A 23,428-nucleotide genomic window follows, 5' to 3' on the forward strand; every position below is an offset into this window, starting at 1 on the left:
GTCGCCAAAACCCAAGAGCATTGCCACGAAACACCTATAGAGACTAGCCACATCATAAGTACCCAAAGAACCGATTATATCCATTAATGTGCTGATCCAACCTACTACCAAGTTATCCTATTTCTCCTAGTCCTTTCGAAATTGCCTTCAAATTGATACTTCTCCTTGCTAGAACACCACGATCCTTAACCAAAATTTACCACACGAGAGACCCTAGTATAAAACCATAACACCCTAAGGCCCCTAAGCCGCCGAATTCCCTTTAAGTACCCCAAAATCACCGCAAACGAGACATCTACTCTGAAAGACCTTATGTGAATTTAAAATTGCTCCTCTTCCCTTTTCTTATACTAATATGTAGAATCGATAATCATACAGAATTACCGTAAGTCTCGACACCATCCAATGTAACTCTTAGTTTCTAGCCATATACACCTCTTGAAAATTCCCAATCGCTACATATAAATCTTGAATCCATTAGAACCATTCTCGAGAGTCATCCACTTTGCTCAAATCTAAATTTTACCACCCCAAATGTGCTGAAAGACAAGTGCCCCACTAGCACAACAACACCCAAAGAAGTAACCCTGCCTTAATACCACCGATCAAATTCATACTATGTGTACACTACATCCTTCGCAAATAACCACTCAATTATTTTATGACTCCCATGATTTTCATATACTCCTAAAGTGCCACAACCCGTATCCAGAAATTTCCTTACTCGAGTCATTCTCGAACTCAACCTCTGTAAGTCATAACTAATCCACAAGTATACCTCGGACCAAAATTAAAATTTAACACATAACCATGAAATCAAATTTTCAATAGAAGGCTCCCCCACTTAGCTCAAAGCCATAAATTAAAACACTCCATAATTCATAATACCCATACTTTATTACTACCATAATACTGTAGTCTGAACAACGAAAATTCTTCTCAAGCTCATACAACGCCAACCATAAAAATACCTCAATCATCCGCTAAGCTCGCATTCATTCTCTTAACGCTCAAGTCAACTTTCTCAACCAGATTCAAATTCAAATCCTAACACATATGCCTCGCTGGCAGAAAAGAAACTCTCCATTCACTTTATAAGGAACACACCTACATAGATTACTCCGCAGGGGATAACCCACATGCTTTGACTCAAACTGATATCTCTCTATACCCTTCCACAGTCATGACTACTACGCAATCACTTAATCTTCTCGATTCCGAACTCATCAACAAGACATGAGAATCTACTTCACCCCACAACCAAACAACATGAGAGATCCCTCAATACACCCATATTTCGAGACCATACGCCAAATCAAGACAGAAATCAGACACCCCATAGTCCTTGCTACATCTCAAGTAAACTCTTCTCCTCATATTCGAACAATCTGAACACATCTCGCAGTCACATCATTCTCATCACAAAGCCATTCTACCGCTCATCGAGCCACAAATTCCACTCGCAGGGACTTTACCGGACATATAAGTCCCAGAAGCACGTGCTCACAAAATTGAAATCTCCGTGCTCAAGCTACCGTCAAAACCTAGCCTCAAGTTCTCCAGACTGGCCCATCATCAGCACGCCAAAAATCACATCTCGCACCTCAACCATGGAATCACAAGTCGTCGTTGCACAGCTGATACCGAGCGCTCATGTGCGCATACGAATGCATGGAAGGAATTCAAAGAGTTACGCTTCAAGATGAATCAATGTCGCACGATAAGGAATGAAAGATGGGAAGTATATCCTAAATGTCTTGTAGCCTCTCGAAGATAGGTATGGACGTCATCATACCGATCCGCAAGACTCTACTAGACACTTGCTCATGACTTGTAGAACCTATGAACCTAGAGCTCTGATACCAACTTGTCACGACCCAAAATCCCACTAGCTGTGACGGCACCTAACCCAACCCGCTAGGTAAGCCAATTAACAACTATCTGATTTTAATGATATTTAATAAAGCAATTAAGTAAAGAAATATCTGAATTTGATACATTTCCCAAGAATTGGTAGTACAAATCATGAGCTTCTAAGAGTAGAGTTTACAAAGCTGAAATGAAATAAATACATCGTCTGTTTGAAAAGTACATAAACAGAATCTTTATAGATCTAAGGCTACCACGAATAATAGGCAGCTACAATCGGGACGCAGGTACATCTTCAAATCCAGCTCCTATCGAACACAGCAACATCAGCAGCAAACATCTGCACGCAAGGTGCAGAAGTGTAGTATGAGTACAACCGACCCTATGTACTCAATAAGTAACAAACCTAACCTTAGGTTGAAAGTAGTGACGAGCTAATAAAAGAAGGTCGGGTCCAACACCAATATTCCACAATAGTTCATAACAGCATAGTACAAGTAACAAAAGAGTATCTTAGAAATAAAAGGCTCAGTTCGTTCACAGTTCCAGAAAACTAGGCATTTCTTTTCAAGTATCTCAGTGAAAACCCATATCTTTTATCGAAAAAGCCAAAATACGAGTAAGCTTGAAAACTGTGATTTTTCCTAAAAGTCCTTTCAATAAATAGTAAGATGTTTCATTTTTAGATAGCATGAGGAAAGTACTTCTCTATGCCTACATGTCAAGATACAGGTAAAATCATAAATGTCCCTAAAATCGGGTAGCAGAAGGAAATTCACCTCTATGTATGTATCTCAAGTACGCATGTCAAATGCAATGCATCTCGATGATGAGCTCATGTACTCACACTCTCAGAATACTCAAGTACCCATATTTATAGTCGACTGCGCTCACTGGGGTTGTGCAGACTCCGGAGGGCTCCTTTTAACCCTAGCGTTATATCATTGCGGCGTGCAGCCCGATCCCATAAAATGTAATCCATATAACATAATGCGGTGTGTATCCCGATCCCAAAATATCAATATAACATGTTGCGGCGTGCAGTCCGATCCCAAAATATCAATCTCACTCAGGCCCTCGGCCTCACTCAGTCATCACTCTCCAGTCTCACTAACGGGCTCACAATTCCATGAAACTAGCCCGACAACAATGATATGATGTATCAATAAATATCTGAGACTGAGATATGATATGAATGCATGAATATGACTGAGTACGAAATATCAATGAAATCAGTGAAATAACATCAAGAAACGACCACTATGGTTCCTATCAGTATCGTCATAAAGCCTAAACATGGTATCTAGCATGATTGACAGCTCAATTACTTTATCACATGGTGAAAACACAGACATTAACAAAGTAGGACCACTATACAGTGCCATGGAAACAACAGAGTCCCAATTCACATGGTGCACGCCCACACACCCGTGATCTACCATGTGCGTCACCTCAACACAAATCACATAACACGTATTTCGGGGTTTCATACCGTCAGCTCCAAGATTATAAGAGTTACTTACCTCGAACAAGCCAATACCAATGTCGAGCAAGCCAAGCGATGCTCCAAAGATGCCATCACGCGCGTTTCGACCTCCGAATGGCTCGAAACTAACCAAAAACAACTCAAATACATCAAACAATGCTAAAGGAATCAATCTCAATCGAAAAAGATCAAATTATGAATCAAAATCCCAACCCGGACACGCACCTCGGATCCCGACAAAATTTATACAATTCAATAACCCATTCAATTACGAGTCCAACCATACTAGTTTCACTCAAATCTGACTCCAATTCGATGTTCAAAACTCAAAAATTCATATTATGAAACTTTAGGCCAAAACCCCCAATTTCCTCTTTATATTTCACAATCCAATTACCAAAAACGAAGATAGATTCATGAAATATAACCAAAACTGAGTAGAGAACACTTACCCCAATTCATATGGTGACATTTGCTTCAACTATTGCCTCAATTCGAGCTTGGAAATGTTAAAATGAAGCCAAAATCATGAATCCTTGTATTTATCATTCTGCCCAGCACTTTCGCACCTACGACACATTAGCCACTTTTGCGGCATCGCTTTTGCGACCAAAAATCATGCTTCTGCGAAGAAGTACTGGAGGCCTGCCTTCACACCTGCGGTAAAATACCTGCATCTGCGCACTCGCAGGTGCGCTCCCAAATATCGCTTCTGCGCTGCCAACCGCTTCTACGCTCAACTCACCACATTTATGCCTTCGCGGATGCAAAGCAATCTCCGCATCTGCGGAACCCTGCTCCCAGCAATATTTCCGCTCCTGTGACCCCTTTGTTGCTTCTGCGACCATCACACCTGTGCAAACCAGTCACAGGTGCGGTCACACCAGAACCAGCAATAGCAATATTGAAGAAAATGGTCTGAAATCAATCTGAAACACGCCCGATCCCCTTGGGACCCCATCCAAATATACCCACAAGTCACATAACATAACACGGACCTACTCGAGGACTCAAAACATAGATAAATACATCGAAACGATGAATCACACCTCTTATCAAAATCTATGAACTTTGAACTTTCAATTTCGAAACTCGCGCCGAAACATATCGAATCATCCCGGAATTAACCCAAATTTTGCACACAAGTCCCAAATGACATAACAAAGCTATTCCAATTCCCGAAACCACAATCTGAATCTGATATCCTCAAAGTCAACTTCCGGTCAAACTTATAAACTTTCCAAACCTTAAAATTTCTAATTTTTGCCAACTTGTGCCGAAACCTTCTAGAAACAACCAAATACAAATCCGGGCGTATGCCTGTGTCCAAAATAACCATCCGGACCTAACAAAACCATCAAAACTCTGTTTTGGGGTCAAATTCACAAAACACCAATCTTGGTCAACTCTTTCAACTTAAAGCTACAACAATGAAATTCATTCTTCCAAACTGATTCCGAATAACCTGAAAATCAAAACCGATAATTCACATAATTCATAATACAACACATGGAGCTATTCATGCCCGTAAACTACCGAGCAAAGTGCAAATACTCAAAATAACCGGTAGGGGCATTACAGTTTCTCTGAATGATATAAGTATGTCGAGATAGGTTCTGTAGATTGCAATTATTCTATACGTGTTTGACATGTTAATATTTGTTCTTTGTTAGTTTAACGACTTCTTGTGATTAGCTTGTTCTGTTATGAGTCTTTAAATGATAATTGATTAACCGTAATTGATACATGTTGATCCTTGATATGAGTTTTCCAACAGTTTCCATGTTTAAGCTATTATATGTTTATGTTCTAGCATGAACTTCATAGTTTTCATTGACTTGCAGTGAGCTCATCTCTGTCTTGTTGCATCTCTGTAGTTTTGTGAGCTTTGAAGTTGAGTTTACTATCTGATAATTATAACTAATATGAAATTTGAAATTGTTTAAACTTATATCCCCTGTCTTTTAACCTTGAGCTTGAACTTAAAGTGTCTAAATGCTTTCTTCTCTGCCTGTGTTTGTCAGACTATTTTCTGAGTTACTACTATGATATTTCACTTTATTTAGTTATTATTATTGTTAAACCAATCATGCTTACGTAAACTTCATGTTTTTTCCTTCACTGATGATTTTATTGTGATCTTCACCTCTACATATTGTTCCTTGCATCTTATTTGTCTTATGGTCGAGTTCATTATTTGATAATCCTAACTGAGATGAACCTGAAAGTTTAATAAGTCCATATCACTTAACTAAGGTGAAAGAGTCTAAGTGTTTAGATGATGTCCTTCTCTATATCTATAACTGCCAACTCTGAGGGTAATTTCTGGGCTATCACCATGACCCTCTCATGATCACACCTAATTGTTGGATGCATTTGTATGAAGCTATCTTGTTTGAGCTAGACTGTCTTCTTTTCATGAACCTTTACTGTACATATTCTGTTAAGATTAGGCTATCTTCCTCTTCATAGAAAAAGTCATAATCTTGTTTGGTTAAAGTCAACTGATAATTATTGTGTAACTAAGCTTGGTTGTCCCATGATTAGTTGGGATTTTCAGAAACAAGTGTAATTCAAATTTGCTTGTGCAGTACATCCCTGTCCTTAATCCCTTTGTGCCATTGTTGATTTTGTTGTAACATCCCAGAAAATTTTGAAGTATTTCAGTGTAAAGCCCCGTAAATTTTGCAAGTGAATTCAAGATTTCGTGGTCCCAGAGTAGGCTTACTTGTTTGAGGATGGTATAAAATCTTCGCGACAAGCTTGCTCGCCGCGGTTCGGACTTTTTGGGTTGAACAATACATCGGAAAGTAAAGGAAAATTTTAGGCGAAAACGTGCATTTCTGCGGTCCATTATGCGACCGCAGAATCACTCTGTGGGCCGCATAATGGCCGCAGAAGTGAGCAGGAGAAGGGCCAGTCCTGGGGAAATTATGCGGTCGACTATGCGACTGCATAACTGCTATGTGGTGCATTATGCGACCGCATAACAGTTATGCGGAGTGCATAGTGACCGCATACACAGACAGATTTTTTATCATTTTGGTCTGTAATTATGCGACCGATATGCGGTCCGCATATCCATTATGTGGTCGCATATGCGACCGCAGAGCCTGTTCCGGAGCTCCATTTTTAGGTTTTTACAACCCGACCCTACTTCATTAAATACACGCAAAGGGTCATTTTTGAGCAAAAATTCTAATATTTTAGAGATAAGGGAGAGTGTTTTAGAGAGAGAGGAAACCCTAGGCTAATTATTCATCAAGTCTTGCTCAAATATTGGAAGATTAACAAGGAAAACCCACAAGTTCTTCATCTAAGATATCGGGATTGCTAAGAATTCCGGATCATTCTAGAGTTAAGGAAGCTCGATTGAGGTATGTTGGCTAAACTCTCTCTTGGAATTGAATTCCATAATATTTCCATAAGTTTCAAAGTATGGGTTGCGTATTAAAAGGGTATGGCTTTGAGTCGTGTTTCAATGAAAGATAGTATGTCAAATTGTGTGAGAAAATCTCAATATTCTTAAGACTCTTAATTGCTCATATGTTTACATAAAGTATTGATTTGAAAATGTCTTATTGTTGATAATCTATAAAGATGGTTGGAAGTGAAATAAGTTAATTGGGGATATAGGGTGTGGCCAACGTGCCAAGAATTTAAGTTACGATTGTGTCTAGTAGTGCAAATGATTTGAGAAGATGCGATAAAGAATATGAAATGAGGCTCGACTCAATTGTTTAAAAATGACTTCGAAGATAGAATTACCTAAAAGCTTTTGTACTCAATTCATGCCCATTAGTGGTTTCTTTAACAAATGCTTTGCTTTATAAATATATCTAGTGTGATTCGAGTTCTATATACTCATGTGTTAAAATTGTACATTGTCATTTCTGGGGAAGAGTATTGCAAGAGTAAATGGTATATTGACTGTTTATGATTTTTCATGCGTGTTTCTATTGTTAGTTGGTATGCCTCATTATTTGGGAGGAAACCATTTGTGTTTAAAGTTCCCATTTCAAATGGATTGGAAGTATATGATTTCTGAAATTTTCTATATGTTGATATTTGATAGTGATCTTTGAAATTGAAAGAGGTGAAAGTGTGGAATATGAAATACGGCCATCGTGCCAAGAATAAATAATCTTGTGAATAGCCTAATGAGCCAAGGAAATATTGTCGTTGTGAATGACTAGAAATACTAATGAGAATTTATACAATGTGAAAGATGTTGAGGTGAGTACAACTGTATTTATGATATTTCTGTTTGCAAATCAAATCAAAAATGTTTTTGGGAGCATCATTAGCAAAACCGAGGAAGGGTGGATCATAAGGCCCACACCTGAAACAACACGTGCCGGTGTAGGGGTGGATTGTGATATTATTCCCCTTAATAAGGATGAAACTGGAACCTCTGTGGATTGGAAAAGTCAACCCTCACGGCATATGTGGGAAGGCATCCTAGCTGATCTGGTAGATATCAGATGCCATATTGCGCATATGGTGGTACTACTCTTGGTAATAACTTTCTTTCGCATCACATGTCAAACCATATTGTTCGTGGGGAGATGGCCTAGCCGATCGGGCGTGATCGGACTCCGTGCTAACAAAGACGGTGGTATATCGGTGCTAATGATATCCAAAGCAAAATTGTATATAAAGTTCGTATTTTGAAAATTATCATATTTTAACTGGACATGTGGATATTGTTGATTGTGACTTGCTGTTTCTATGTGTTGCCTTTTCTTATATGGGCATTCTATTTTGAAAGAGGATTTTTAGTTATACATACTAGTGTTATTCGACAGTACTAACGCCCCTTTTACCGGGGGGCTGCATCTTTAATGGATGCAGGTGGTTCTACAGCAAGAGGCATTGATCAGTGATAGCAGTACACTCTTTTCAGCTGATTTGGTGATCCCCATTTCATTTCGGGGTCATGTATCTTTTGTTTCTCTTGTACTATGTTTTGAGGTATAGCCGAGGCCTTGTTATCAGCATTACCATATTACTCTTCTATTGTACTTAGAGGCTCCGTAGACAGGTTGTGGGTTGTAGTTGATGTTGGGAATTGAACTAGAAATGTTGGTATTTAGAAATCATGTTTTTCAGTAATTCAATAAACTCGTAATATTTTGAAAATTATGAATGAAGCGGCTAATGGGAATGAAAAGGAAGTTGTTAATAAAATCTTTTCAGTGCTTGATTAATGGAGTACATCTCCTCTTTATTCATGGATGAGTTTGGGTAGAAGAAAATCTAACAGGCTTGCTCGACCGGGTTCTCTCGGTTGAGCGCCGGTCACGTTTCTCGGTTTTGGGGCGTGACATTTGCAAAGCTTGCATGTATCTATCATTAACTTATCTTCCATGAAAGTAGGATTTAGACATTCTGTTATAATCAAGTGAAACTTTTAAAAGTTAAAGCATGATCACTTCATACTTACATATTAAGATAGACTTATGTTTGAGTTAAACTTGTTTTGATACAATGCTTCCATTTCCTTTCTTCATTGACATGTTTAATTTGGTTCTGTAATGTGAAAAGTTCCCCTTCTTATATGAGGTCACTACCTCACTTACCCTGCCTATGTACAGTTGACTGAATGTTACAAGTATCCCTGCTTAACTCTGTAACACCATGTTTTGTCTTGAATTATGCTCAGTCATTCTCCTTATTGCTAATTTGAAACTGAACCGGAATATCAATCCTTATGAAGTCCTTTGTTGATACTATCTGAACATGATATACTATTAATACTATTAGAAGCATGACCCTATCGAGTCCTTAGGAATCTCATGTTTAAACCTGTGAATTTGTAGCCATAATGAGAGTTTAATCCTATTCCTGATATCCTTGATAACCCCTCTATACAATGGTTAACCATGATTGTTTGTCTGAATATGTATTGATGATCTTTAAGGTGTTAAGTAGTGTTACTAATCCTTGCATGTGTTAATAACAAACTAAGTAGTTCACGGTCAGTTTGCCAAAGGCAGGGGTATCTGCATCTCTTGTGATGTTGTCTATATGAGTTATGCATGCCTTTTTTCTCTTGAATATGTTGTTCCTTAATGACTTACTACTGCAACAATATGATATGAAACTTCTGTTTTTCATCTATATGTGTTCTAAAGTCAGTCACTTTAGGTTTACTTGATATGTATTCTTTATTTAGTGTCAAAGGTAATCTGTGTTCTATTGTGTTATTTTATTAAGAGGAAAAGTATATTTTTGTTGTAAGTAATACTTTAGTATTTAGTTTACATTGGAAGGGCATCATTGGAACATAAACCCATAAGAAAAATATGTCATTAGTGTTTAAGGGTATTTGAGAGCGAAGATTGACTCTAGGTTGGGCTGCCCTCCCCGGCACAAGCATTGCCCTGGGCCTTGAGTCCCTTGGGAACTTTGAAGTGTCGGAGATCTAAAGGGAGCATCGGCCTCGAGTGGGGATCCCTTCTTAGCTCTTAATTCATTGACACATTCAGTTCTTTAAGGGTTTAATATTTAATGATAACGAAAGGTTTCCAATGTGAACTATTTGCTAAGTAAAGCCACCACATTGATATATAATTTTCCCACAACATTAATCATATTCATGTTTCAATTATCTGTTTGTGTACCTGTCATGTGCATCAGAATGCGATCTGTTATTAGAGTATGATGAATATATTAAATATATATCTAATGACTTTCTTCCTCTTTTGGACATGTACATTTGCTTGGGCCGCTGAGTCCCTGATGAACTCAGGCCCAATTCCAACCTTGTTGCATTTTGTCGAGGAGTCCAAAATCAGCTGTATTCGCATCTCTTTACGGTTGGGCCTACCTTATTCTTTACGGCTGGGCCTACCTTATCGAGGCCCAATCGCCAGAGTCCGGTCCTCTTTCCCTCAATTCCTTTATCATTGTTTACTGTTTCGCTAATTCAGTTTACTGCTTTCGCTAGTTTAAATTTACTGTTGGTTGCATTTGTTATGTCTTTGCTATTGTTTTATTTCTCATGTATATAACACTCATATATTAGATCACGTGCAATTCTTTATGCTTTAATATCATATAAACTTAGGCAAGCCTTAAACAATATAGGATTAAAAGGGGAATTAGTAGTAGATCCTCATTTTGCTAATTATAATCTGCTCGTAAAATTGTTATGTTTTCGCTCACCTTTCTTTTCCTTAAAAGGTTTTAAAACCCATAATTTAGCAAAACAACAGCTCTATTTCAAAAAAAAGGAAATCATATCTCAACTTCATCTTAAAAAGGGAAAATCAGAACTTCAAGAACTATCGCCTTAAGGGATTTTCAGCTAATAATCTTTTCTTTAAAATTCTCAGAATCTAAGGTAAATTTTAGGCTCACTTTCTTACAAACACCCTTTTAGAATTACATAAATAACCATCCCCCAAATCAAGTATTTTCATAACTTAATCTCTTTTACAAGCTTGTAAAAAATCTAGACCACTTGCATACCTATTTCAAAATTCTTTCAATATATTTTCATAAATTCGCACCCTTTTTAGGGTCTCGCATTCCTTTTACTAATATCATACTCTCCCCTTAGGTATACAGTAAGCAGTACTCTCTAATACTAATTAAATCATAGTATAAATGGTTGATCCCAAACTTTGTCTAAGTCCTATGGAGCTACCTCAGGTAGATTTTAAGGGGTGTCTAACACCTTCCCCTCAGAAGAACAAGAACCCTTACCCATAATCTCACCGGTTAGCAGACTAAAAAAGAATATGACTTAGTAATTAAATAGGTACCCCTAGTATACCGTTAAATATTAGGTGACAACTCTCTTTTATCAACAACAGAGAAACCACGAGTTGAATCATGTCTTGACTAGTTCAAAATAGGGTGCAACAATTATGGCACGAAGTTTCTACCGTGCGGTATTGCGATATTGATATTGAGTATGACACATGAGTTGTCCGTGCAAATTGGTATTATTAAGTCATGTGAATTGTCCTTGCGAGTGATATTATTTTGGCACGTGAGTTGTATGTGCAGTGCTTGGATATGGATTTGTCCCTCTAGAGTCAGGTGATCACCCAATGTACCTTGAGCCCTGTGAGCGAAGTATGTATGTGCGTGTGTTGGTATTAATTATGTGGAAAGGATTTAGTCTTAAGCATGCATTGACATCCTAGGCTCATGTAGAAATATTAATACACATCATTGACATTTGTACTTCTACACATCTTCCGTATGCATGAAAATAGTTAGCGGATTGCTGGACACTTCGAGAGTGTCGATTTTGATACATGTTGAGACTTTATCATGTATCGACACTTAGACTCATGATTGAGCATTATTATAAATGCTATTTAAAAATTGTAAGAAAATAATTCTCTATCATGCATAGTCCTTTTTGTGATCATGTAGAAATACTTGAGTAAAATCTACTTGATGCAAATTGTATTGATATGTGAATTTGGTGCATTTGTACATGCTTTACTAGGATATTTGAAAGCAATCCTATTACCTTTTTCTCAAATGTGCACCTTATTATTGATACACGTTGTTTCACTGGTTGTTTCATGGATATTCCTCTGTTATTATACATGTCATTGAGCCGCACATGTTATATAAAATGAGCATATTTTGCATAAACCTCGTGACTATTTTGTTGAGGATAGTCTTGATACTTACTGAGTACATATGGTTGGTTGTACTTATACTATATTTTTGCATTGTGCATGCATATTTTAGAGATGAGTTATGTAATGACCCGATTGGGAATTTTGACTACTAGCTCCTTTTTGTGATTTGAGACCTTTCATAATGCTATTTGATGATTTATGACATGCGTGTCTGGTCTGTGTTAATTTCCGAAAAGTCTAAATGTGAATTTTTAAAGAAAACTTGTTTTTGAACTCGAAAATGGCTAGAGTTGACCATGGTCAACATTGATTGTAAATGACCTTGTATCCGTATTTTGATGATTTTGGTAGGGTCTATGATGAGTTTGGGCTTGTACGCATGTTGGATTGACATCTAAGTGACCCGAGGCCGTTTTAGCACTTGATGTGAAAATTGGAAATTTGAAGAATGAACTTTGAAGTTCTTTGGGTTTAGGTGTTTGAATCTTGAATTTATATGTTATTTTGATGATTTGAGCGTACGAGCGAGTTCGTATTTGTCATTATACATGTGTAAATGTTCGAATTGGATCCCGAGAGGCTTGGCTGAGTTTCCGATTATTTTGGTAAGGCAGTGAATTTGCTAGAACTGCAGACCTCGCATTTGTGAGGATCTGCTCGCAAATGCGTGAAAGTACAAGAGGGGGTGAATTGTCATTTTTTTCTTTTTGTGAAAAAGTAGTTGACTAGTTTACCAATTAGTCGGCTAGAGTTTGATGCGAGGTAAGTAGTAAAGGCAGAATATAAAATGCAGAAAGTAAATGACACGGAATATTTTTATATTGGTTCGGATTCAATGTGAATCCTAGTTCAAGTCCCCTTGGGTTGCAAGAGGGTTCTCTCTTCAAAACTCCTTAAAATTTTCTGTACAAGTGAGTTGATGTTGTCAAGCATACAACAACCGCTTCTCAAAACTTAAGTAGACTTTCTATGTTTTGATACAATGCCTCACCAATATTTTTCTCTCTTTTTTCTCTCCACTAGTTATACAGTAAATCTAATATAGACTACGATGCTTGCTTAGAGTAGAACAAAGAGCTTGAGGTTGGTTCAATCAAAGTATATCTCTTCTGCTTGCTCTTCAACTGTATATATACCTTCAGAGATGATCTGTAAATTAGGGGTCTTGGCTGGAAATATCTTTGAGAGAGAGGCAACCCAAAGGAACTGATCCATGGAATGTACCTTGATTGATCCTTCCAAGAATAAGTGTGGTGATTTTCTATAATTAATCCTTGAAGCTTGATATGATTGGCATGCTTCCCTTGAATGGCGTGAATGATTAACTGTGCAAATCTCGCATATCTCATATTTGATATAATTTTCCTTGTTAGCTGTGATTGATAATCAAGAGTAGATTTTCCGTCTAGATTGATTCTACTAATTTAACCTTCCTTCTTTAGATAACTACTGGATCCCAAGTTGATTTAAACATCCTTTCCTAATCCTTCTATTTCGCAACATCCATTGCTTGTAGATAGTATTCTTCTCCTCGATTTTTGGGTGCATGCAATAAGAGTAAGTTACTTTTCATCATTAAAACCAATATATCTAACAATGCGAGTCTCGTATTAGCGGCAATTATTTAGTGGCAGTAAGATAATTGTCGGTAATTAGTTCTTTATGTCAAATTGTTAGCAGCTAATATAAATTAGACGGGAAAAGCTATATTTTTACTTGTAATTAAAAGAAATGGCCAGTAAAAGAACTTTCTAATCTTTTCTCCAAAAGAAAACCCTATGTTTTTCATTTCCCTCTCACTTACTCCTCACGCCTCTTCCTTTTTCTTTCTATAGTGTTTCTCTACTTTCTTCTCATTTAAAACATCTCAGAATTTCTAGACCTTTTGGCAATCAATGAATATTGAAGATAATAGCAACAACCAAAAAGGAAGAAAAATGATGAACACCGACATTACAGCACTGACAAAGCCCGATTAACTATTTATAGATCAAAACCCTCTATCTTACCACTATCATCGGCATCTCCATCACTGTCAGTTACCTCTCCGATACTTTCGCAAATTTTTCTACTTGTATTTGTCATTTTCTATCCACATCCTTATATAGATAGAATATTTTATGTATTCCATTTTGGTAGAAATTAACTGTTCTCAAATTTGATTTTTGTTTTTCGCTTTGCGTTTGTTTGATATTCATTTTGTAATAATAGGTACTGGGTTTAATTCCGTCATTTGCCTTTTACTATATTACTTGTGATGGGATTTGATTATAAATCATTTGAGTATTCTATTTTATTTTAGGAGTTTCTTCTAGAGGACAAAATTAAGAAACCTATTCAGTGTTTGGTAAAATATCACAAAGAGATATGTTTACTTGGATAATAATGATCAATGTGTATGATGTTTTACTAGTAGTTCTATAAATCTTTGAATGTTCAGACATCGTTTTATTTCCTAACATTTATAGGTTGAGAAGTACTAATTCATGTGACCCTGAGTTAGATTAGTATGATTTGAAAAGTTTTAAAGACAAATGCTTCGAGAGAAGAGAAATAGAGCGCAAGCAGATGCAACAATAGACCAAATGAGGAGAAATATAATTACATGTGTATGTTTTTTATTTTACCAGATTCTATACAAAAGTTGATACAACAATAGGCTAAATAAGACCACTCAAAGAAGTGATGCTGACTAAAGAGAGGTAAAAACTTTTCTAAACATAGAAAACCATATATCCAATTATATGTCGTTTAACTTAGTAAGCAATTGACAGGATAAGTTATTGGTGTTAATTCATTATTTGTGGGCGTAGGGTTGAATTTTAAAGATATAGTGCGAGAGTCCAAGCAGTGATTAGTTATATACTATGGGTGAGGATTTGAATGGAAGCTCCTTCTAGTTAAAATTACCTCGTTAGCTTGAGCCCAAATGGGGAAACTTTCTAGTCAATGAACATTCTTCCTTATTGTTTATATTTCAAAAGAGGGAGAGGCAAAAAACGAGAACTTTCTGGGGATTAGCACACATTGATAACTCTTTATTTAATCTATTTTCTTGCATGCAATATATAAATAATTGTTTGGATATCTTACTTATAAATAAGTAATGCGGTGATAGGCCATTGTTATTATCAATATTTTATTTGTGCTAGGTTATTTGCAGTTGTGGATGGCATATTCTTCTTTTTTAAGGCCATATTGAGAATGTATAACATCTAAAGTAACAATATGGTTAAACAATATAGCAAATAAAGTAATTATTGTTGTAGAGGCTTACAGGACTTTTGAGAGATAGAGGTCCTTATTATGCAAATCAAGTTGCTAGAGATTTTCATAGAGAATTTGCTTTCATTCTCTATGACAGCTCTTCAATAACTACCTTTTTAACTATTGTGAGTGTTCTATATATCTTGATTTTGATCTCAAATTATCGATAATCGACTTAAATTAGACTTATTGCACATTGTTCTTTGCTATATGATGCCGATGGAAGTGTACCCTTCTTTTGGGGTATGCTCCTTTCTTGTATATAATGTGAAATTAGTTGAGCTTGCATTTATATATTATTTTGTTGTTGATCCTTTTATAGGAGAAAAAAATAGAGCTATATAAGAAAATTGTTAAATTGGATCAAGATGGCAAGACCGATGGTATCCAAGTTGGTATATTGTTTCATTAATCGATTTGATAGAGATAAGTTAAACTTTTTAAATCAAAAGTTTCTCTTTTATCGCACCGTTCTAGTCACATTCAGGTGAACCTTGAGGTGCCATGACTGGATGAATGTGGCAAAACTTATTAGTTATGACTTAAACTAACTACATTACTTGAACTTTTATTTGGTATCTGCACATATTTTTTTGTTCTTTCTGTGATAATATATGCTTTCATCGAGTTGTCTCATCTGTTGCTATCTTTTTATTATAAAATTAATAAAATCTAATAAAAATAATTGTGTCAAAAATATAACCAATTCCTTGTTATTTCTTTGCACTGAATTAGTACTAAGTTATTGTTCCCAAGAAGAATCTTGCTAATAAAAAACTATTTTCTGGAAGAAATTGTGGTTCTAGAAAAGATTTTTTTCCTCTTAGAAGTGCCATTTAAGTTTAATTTTTCTAGGAAGAGGGTCGGTTTCCAGCAATTTTATTGATTACCTTATATTTTTCGAAAATCAAATCAATTTTTTCTTGTCTGAATGTGTGTTCTTACTGACTTGGTAGGAACTAGCATCGATACATGTGACCCTCAATAAACAAAGATCAAGGGATGAGAACTTGAAGAGAATCAAGGTTCATTTTGCCTTCACAGTCTACATTTCAACTGTAGATAAGTTAATCCTTTTTCATGAGTAGATGCACTAAATATTTTGCAACTTCTGTTGTGTAGTTTGATTTGAATCTACAGTCCATAAATGTCATGGTTACCGAATCAGTATCACGAATGAAACCTGTTGCCTAATCAAGAACCATCCATGTTGGTTCAAACTTGTCCGGACACACCATATGACCTGGTATCATCAGATTTAAGATAGAAAGTTGATTGAGAATCGTAATAGATGCTTTATTCTACCACATCTAAGTATGATGTCCTTAGAGAGTTAGATGTTGAAATTAGCATAGTGTGGAATAAGGCTTGTCAGATGGAAAAATAATTGATATTGGATTCAAATGATGTATATTTTTCTCTTATGTTGTTGACCCTATTAATGATACATATTGTGCTTTATAGAATAAATTTTAGGAAAATTTTAATATTATTATTTATATGAGAATATTGTTATCACTGCCAAAGAATGATGTTGGAATTATTTTAAATGACAAATAGGCATAATGTTTCTCGATATTACCATTTGCCAATTTGTGAATAGTTTTACCGGCAATAAGAAGGGTAAGGAAAATGGCCGCTAGAAGGTTTTTTTTTCGGGCAATAAATGAATATTTACTGGCCATAAAAATTGCTACTAAAACCATTAAAAAGACTAATTTAGGGGTAGTTTTATTGGCCATTATAATTACCGATAAATAAATGCTGCAAAAAGATCAAACTTTTAGAGGAAATAATTGGGACCTTTACCGGCATTCACTATAATTGCTACTAAAGCTTTTAGCGACGCTGTATTTAATGGCAAATAATTAGTTTCCCGTAAAGATATTTGCCGTAATTTTTATTGCCGCTAAAATATATATTTATTGCCGCAAAAAGCTTGTTTTGTTGTAGCCCTGGGTTGGGGGAGGGCAGTCTCGCCTTTGTGAAGCTTTGGTTGCTTTTGCAAGGTAGTGTATTTTGCAATTGTGAGACATGTGTCGCAATTGCGACACTAGAGAGTAGAGAGACAGCTTCGCATTTGCGAAGCTTTTGCGAGGGGCTGGTCATTCGCAAATGCAAAGGCTTAGTCGCATTTGTGACATTAGAGGGGCTCAGACACTATTCGCATTTGCGATCAGTGGTTCGCTTATTCTAACATCACAACAGCGAACAGTAGTTCGCAATTACAATACCTGTAGCTAGATAAAAGGTTGAAATTTCGGGACTTAGCTCATTTTAATCCATTTTGAGACCTGGACTCTACATATAGGCGATATCGGAGAAGGATTTCTTCCCAACTTCATAGGTTAGTAACTTTAATTTGTTATTGTTCAATTCCCATTACTTTTCATGGATTTTCGCCATCAAATCTAAGATTTCATAGAGTTGAAATAGGGATTTTGGGTAGAAATATAAGATTTGGTAGATTTGAGATTTAGACCTCAAATTGAGGTCGGATCTCAAAACAAATCATATATTTGGACTCGGAGGTGAATGGCTAATCGGGATTTGATCTTAATTTTGGATTTTGACCACGTGGGCCCGCGTTGACCTTTTATTGCGTTTTCCAAATATGTTGAAGATTGAACCTTTCTGATACTAGGGTAGTTTCTAAAGCTTATTTGTTGAGTAATATTTGACTAGATTTGGGTGATTTGGAGGCTTGTTCTAAAGGTTAAGCCGTATTGGATTGTTGATCTTGTTCCGGAAAGAGGTAAGTATCGTGGTTGACCTTGATTTGAGGGAATTAGGACATGTTTGGTCTATTTGATTCATGATCTATGTGTGTAGACGGTGTATATGTAAGGTTACAGGTGCATATACGTGTCACATGTATAAGCATACGGGGTGTTCTAGCTTACTTCAAGCCATGAATTGTACCCTATCTTTTCTTATTTTGCATTTTTCTGTATTATGTACCCTTGCTTCCTTACTTGACACATATATGTTTTCACTTGTTAACTGTCTTTTTTTATTACATGCTTCCATTTACTTTATGCCATGATCCGAGGTATGCCTTTACTTGTTATATGTTCTCCCATGTTATTAGATAGATGTTTTCACCTGCTTCATATCCTTATGTTCCTTATTGTCTTACATGCTCCTTTTTTCACTTTATTGTATTACTTTTTATTGTATGACCTTAGATTATTATCATGTTACAACTTGTTAAGTCTTGTGGGTGTATGATGTGAGACTAGTTTCTTGGATTTTGCACTTTGTGACCTTTCCTGTTCATATTCGTATTTTCTTGGTGAATATATAAGTTCTAGCTCCCCTTAATATTATGTTGTAAGACTTGACGTGTTGATTTCTATTGAGCATTACCAACTAAACTAATATAATAGGATCGAATTGCGCGTTGCAACGGTATTGTTATTGATATGGGATCGGGTTGCGCATCGCACGGTATGGACACTTTTGGTATTGATATTGGGATCAGTTTACGTGCTGCAATGGAAAAGATGTCTTATAGTTATTCTTGGTTGTTATATTCCACTACCATGTGGTGTTATGTGGGTGTGATGTGATGATTTTGTGGGCCCTATGTTTTCTATTTTTTTATTTTGATCTTTGTATATTACTTGTTTCTTTATATTGTTATTATTTTTATGCTTATTACTCGTACAGGTTTATTGTGAGTGTCTTGTCATAATATCGTTACTCATCGAGGTTAGGCTCCATACATACTGAGTACATGGTGTCGATTGTACTCATACTATATTTCTGCACTTCTTGTGCCGATTTCAGTGTTAGTCCCAGTGGCGTTCAGATGTGATTTGCTCGGACCCTTTCTCAGGATACTTAAGGTAGTGTTGCTTGGCGTACGTAGACCCTGGAGTCCCCTTCCTATCATTATCTAATGTTTATTGTACCAGGCAGTACTGTACATTCCATTGCAGACTTGTATTTAGTATTACTAGTGGCTCATGTACTTGTGATACTAAATTGTAGGGATAGTCTTAGACAACAATCATTGTACTAATGATAGGTGCCATCACGGCCCCATGATTGATAGTTTGGGTCATAAAAAGTTGGTATCAGAGCCAAGGTTACATAGGTCTCACGAGTCATGAGCAAGCTTGGTAAAGTCTTGAGTACCGGTACAGATATGTTTGTACTTCTCTTCTAAAGGCTATTAGGCTTTAGGAAACTTTACTTTCTTTCCTTCTCTATTATGCGGCTTTATTCTATCATGAAGTTTGAATCTTTCTCCTCTTACTCTCTCACAGATGGTGAGAACACGTGCTTCGTCTGTAGCTGATCAGGGACTGGAGCCCTAAATTTTGGCCACTACCAGGGGTAGGGGCAGAGGTGGAGGTAGAGCTCAGCCTAGAGCACGTGCAGTAGCACCCATAGTCAAGCCTTAGATAGCTTAGGATGATGAGGTTCTAGATCAGGTTGAGCCAGTAAGACCGGCTCAGGTCCCAGAGGGGTTCATTGATCCCCCAGTGCTTCAGGATGCCTTAGTACGCATGGTTGGCTTCATGTAAAGTATAGATTAGGCCGGTGGGTTTTCTATGGCACTAGCAGTTTCTCAAGCCGGGGGATGAGCTCAGATTCCGGCTACTCATACCCTAGAGTAGATGGCCCATAGTTATCAGACCCTAGGAGTTCTACCAGTTAGGGTGGTTAGGCCTATTGTTTCTACTCAACCCGGGACAAGCCTTGATGTCAGCTGATGAGTTGAAGAGGTTGGACAAGTTCACCAAGTTGTTTCCCCCTCATTTTAGTAGTGCACCTTCAGAGGATGCCCAGGACTTCTTGGACCATTGCCATGAGATTTCGCGCAACTTGTGACTAGTGGAGTCGAATGGAGTAGATTTTACCGTCTTTCATATGCATGGGTCAGCCAAGAGGTGGTGACATGTTTATGAGTTGGGCAGGCCGGTGGGCTCACCTCCTCTTACATGGGCTCAGAATTTGTAGTTATTTTTGGAGAAGCTTATTCCCTTCACTCTGAGAAAGGAGTTGCGCAGCCAGTTCGAGCACCTTCAGTAGGGTAGCATGACCACAACTCAGTATGAGACTAGATTTATGGATTTGTCCTACCATGCAGCTATCCTGATCCGTATTGAAAGGGAGTAGGTGTGGAGGTTCATCGAGGGTCTTACATATGGCATTAAACTTCAGATGGCCAAAGAGGCCGAGATTGAGATTTCTTTTACTCAAGTAGTGGAGATCGCCAGGAGGATTAAACACATTAGGGGTCAGGCAAGACAGACAACCTTTGATGAGAGTCCCCGTAATTTTGGAGGATTTAGTGGTGCCTCGCGTGGAGGCAAGGGAACCTTTGGTAGAGGACATCCTATCAGGCCGATAAAGTTAGCACTATATGTTACACAAGGTGCATCAGATAGTCGTAGTGCTTATGGAATCAATTTCGAGCAGCCAGCATTTAGTGCATCTCCAGCTTATATTATTGCACCACCGATTCAGAGCTACTACAATGGTTATTTGAGTCGACAGGGACAGTCTCAGATTCAATTGCCATGCCAGCCAAGGATCTACTTTGAGTGCGGAGATACGGGTCATATCAGGAGGTATTATCCCAGATTGCAGAGTAGCATGCCATAGCAGGGTACTCGTACCATGATTTTCACACCAATTGCTTCACCACCCGCCCAACCAGGTATAGGTGGGGGGTCAGATAGCTAGAGGTGGAGGCCATCCAGTTAGAGGTGGAGGCCAGTCAGTGAGAGATCGTCCTAGAGGTGGAAGGCAGATTGTTAGGGCTCAGCCTCGTTATTATGCATTTCTAGGTAGACCCTAGGCGAGTTGTCTAATGCAGTTATTACAAGTATTATCTCATTCGATCATAGAGATGCTTCCATGTTGTTTGACCCGATTTCTACATACTCTTATGTGTCTTAATATTTTGCTTCGCATTCGAGTATGGCTCATGATTCTCTTGATGTCCCTGTTTCGATGTCTACATAGATTGGTCCATAGTAGTTGATCGAGTGTACCGATCTTGTGTTGTTACTATTGATGGTTTTAATAATGTAGTTGATATTTTGTTGCTGAATATGGTGGATTTTGAGGTCATTCTTGGTATGGATTAGTTGTCCCATTATCAAGCTATCTTCGATTGTCATGCCGAGACTGTGACCTTAGCCATGCTGGGATTGCCTAGATTAGAGTGGAGAGGGACCTTCGGTAATTCCACTAGCAAGGTGGTTTCATATTTGATGGCTCGACGCATGGTTGAGAAGGGGTGTCTAGCATATTTGGCTTACATCTAGGATTTTAGTGCGGAGGTTTCTTCAATGGATTCAATGCCAGTGGTGAGAGAGTTCCCAGGGGCGTTTCCTGTAGATTTGCCGGGCATGCCACCTGACAAGGACATTGACTTTTGCATTGATTTTGTTTTGTGCACTTAGCCTATTTCTATGCCACCGTACTGTATGGCTCCGCCGAGTTGAAAGAACTAAAAGAGTAGTTACATGATTTGCTTGATAAGGGATTCATTACACCTTGGGGTGCACTGGTATTGTTTGTTAAGAAAAAGGACAGATCGATGAGGATGTGCATTGACTATCGGCAGTTGAACAAGGTTACCATCAAGAACAAGTTTTTGTTACCTAGGATGGATGATCTATTTGACCAGCTTTAGGGTGCCAAGGTATTTTTCAAGATTAATTTGAGATCTGGCTATCATTAGGTGAAGATTAGGACATCAGATGTCCCTAAGATAGCTTTTAGGACTCGTTATGGTCATTATAAGTTCTTAGTAATGTCATTTGGTTTGACTAATGCTCAAGAAACCTTTATGGATTTGATGAACCGAGTCAAGCCTTACTTGTATTCCTTTGTGATTGTCTTCATTAATAATATTCTGGTTTACTCTCATAGTAGAGAGGAGCATGAGCAGTTCCTACAGATTGTACTTCAAACTTTAAAGGATCATCAGCTATTTGCCAACTTTTGAAAGTGTGAGTTTTGGTTGGACTCAATTGCCTTCTTGGGTCACGTTGTGTCTTCCGATGGTATCAAGATGGATCCCAAGAAGATTAAGACAGTTCAGAATTTTCCCAGACCTACTTCCACTATAGAGATTCGGAGCTTCTTGGTTTTGGCGGGCTACTATTGTCGTCTCGTAGAGAGTTTTTCATCTATCGTAGCCCCATTGGCCAAGTTGACTCAGAAGGGCAATCTTTTCAGATGGTCTGATGAGTGTTAGGAGAGCTTTCTAAAGCTCATGACAGCCTTGACTACAACCCAGTGTTGATGTTGCCCACATGTTCGGGGTCTTACAATGCGTATTGTGATGCATCACATATTGGACTTGGCGCGATATTGATGTAGGATGGTAGAGTGATTGCCTACACACCTCGTCAGTTAAATATCCATGAAAAGAACTACCTTGTGCATGATTTGGAGTTAGCATCCATTGTGCAAACGCTAAAGATTTGGAGGCATTAATTATACGGCATAGAAATGCAAGGTCTACAACGATCATCAGAGTCTCCAGCATCTATTCGAGCACAAGGATCTTAATTTGAGGCAGCGGAGATGATTGGAGTTATTTAAGGACTATGATATCACCATATTGTATTATCCGTAGAAGGCTAATATGGTGGATGATGCTTTGAGTAGGAACACAGAGAGCATGGGTAGCTTGGCATTTATACGGGTAGCGGAGAGGCCATTGGCTATAGATGTTCAGGCCTTGGCTAATAGGTTTGTGAGGTTGAATATTTCTGTAAGGCCCCGTAAAATTTTGCAAAGGAAATAAATAACTTTTCATGGTGCTGGACTAGGCTTACGTGTTTGAGGATTGTAGAAATTCTTCGTAGCGAACTCGCCGCGGCTCGGACTTTTTGGGATGAACAATGCACTGGAGAATAAAGGAAAATTTTCGGTAAAAGAAGACGTTTCTGCGACCCACTATGCGATTGCAAAATAACTCTGCGGACCGCATAATGGTCACAGAGTCAGACAGGAAAGGGGAGGTTTGGAGACCAAGTTTGCGGCACATTATGCGACCGCAGACCAATTCTACGGTGCATTATGCGGCCGCAGAACAGGTCTGCAGGCCGCATAATGACCACAGACCAGGTCAGTCACGCCCAGTTTTGGAGGCCAAATTATGCGGCCGATATGCGGTCCGCATATCGATTATGCAATCGCAGACCTTGTTCCGGAGCTC

The sequence above is a fragment of the Nicotiana tomentosiformis genome, chromosome 1 (genome assembly GCF_000390325.3).
Source record: "Nicotiana tomentosiformis chromosome 1, ASM39032v3, whole genome shotgun sequence".
NCBI classification, from domain to species: Eukaryota; Viridiplantae; Streptophyta; class Magnoliopsida; order Solanales; family Solanaceae; genus Nicotiana; species Nicotiana tomentosiformis.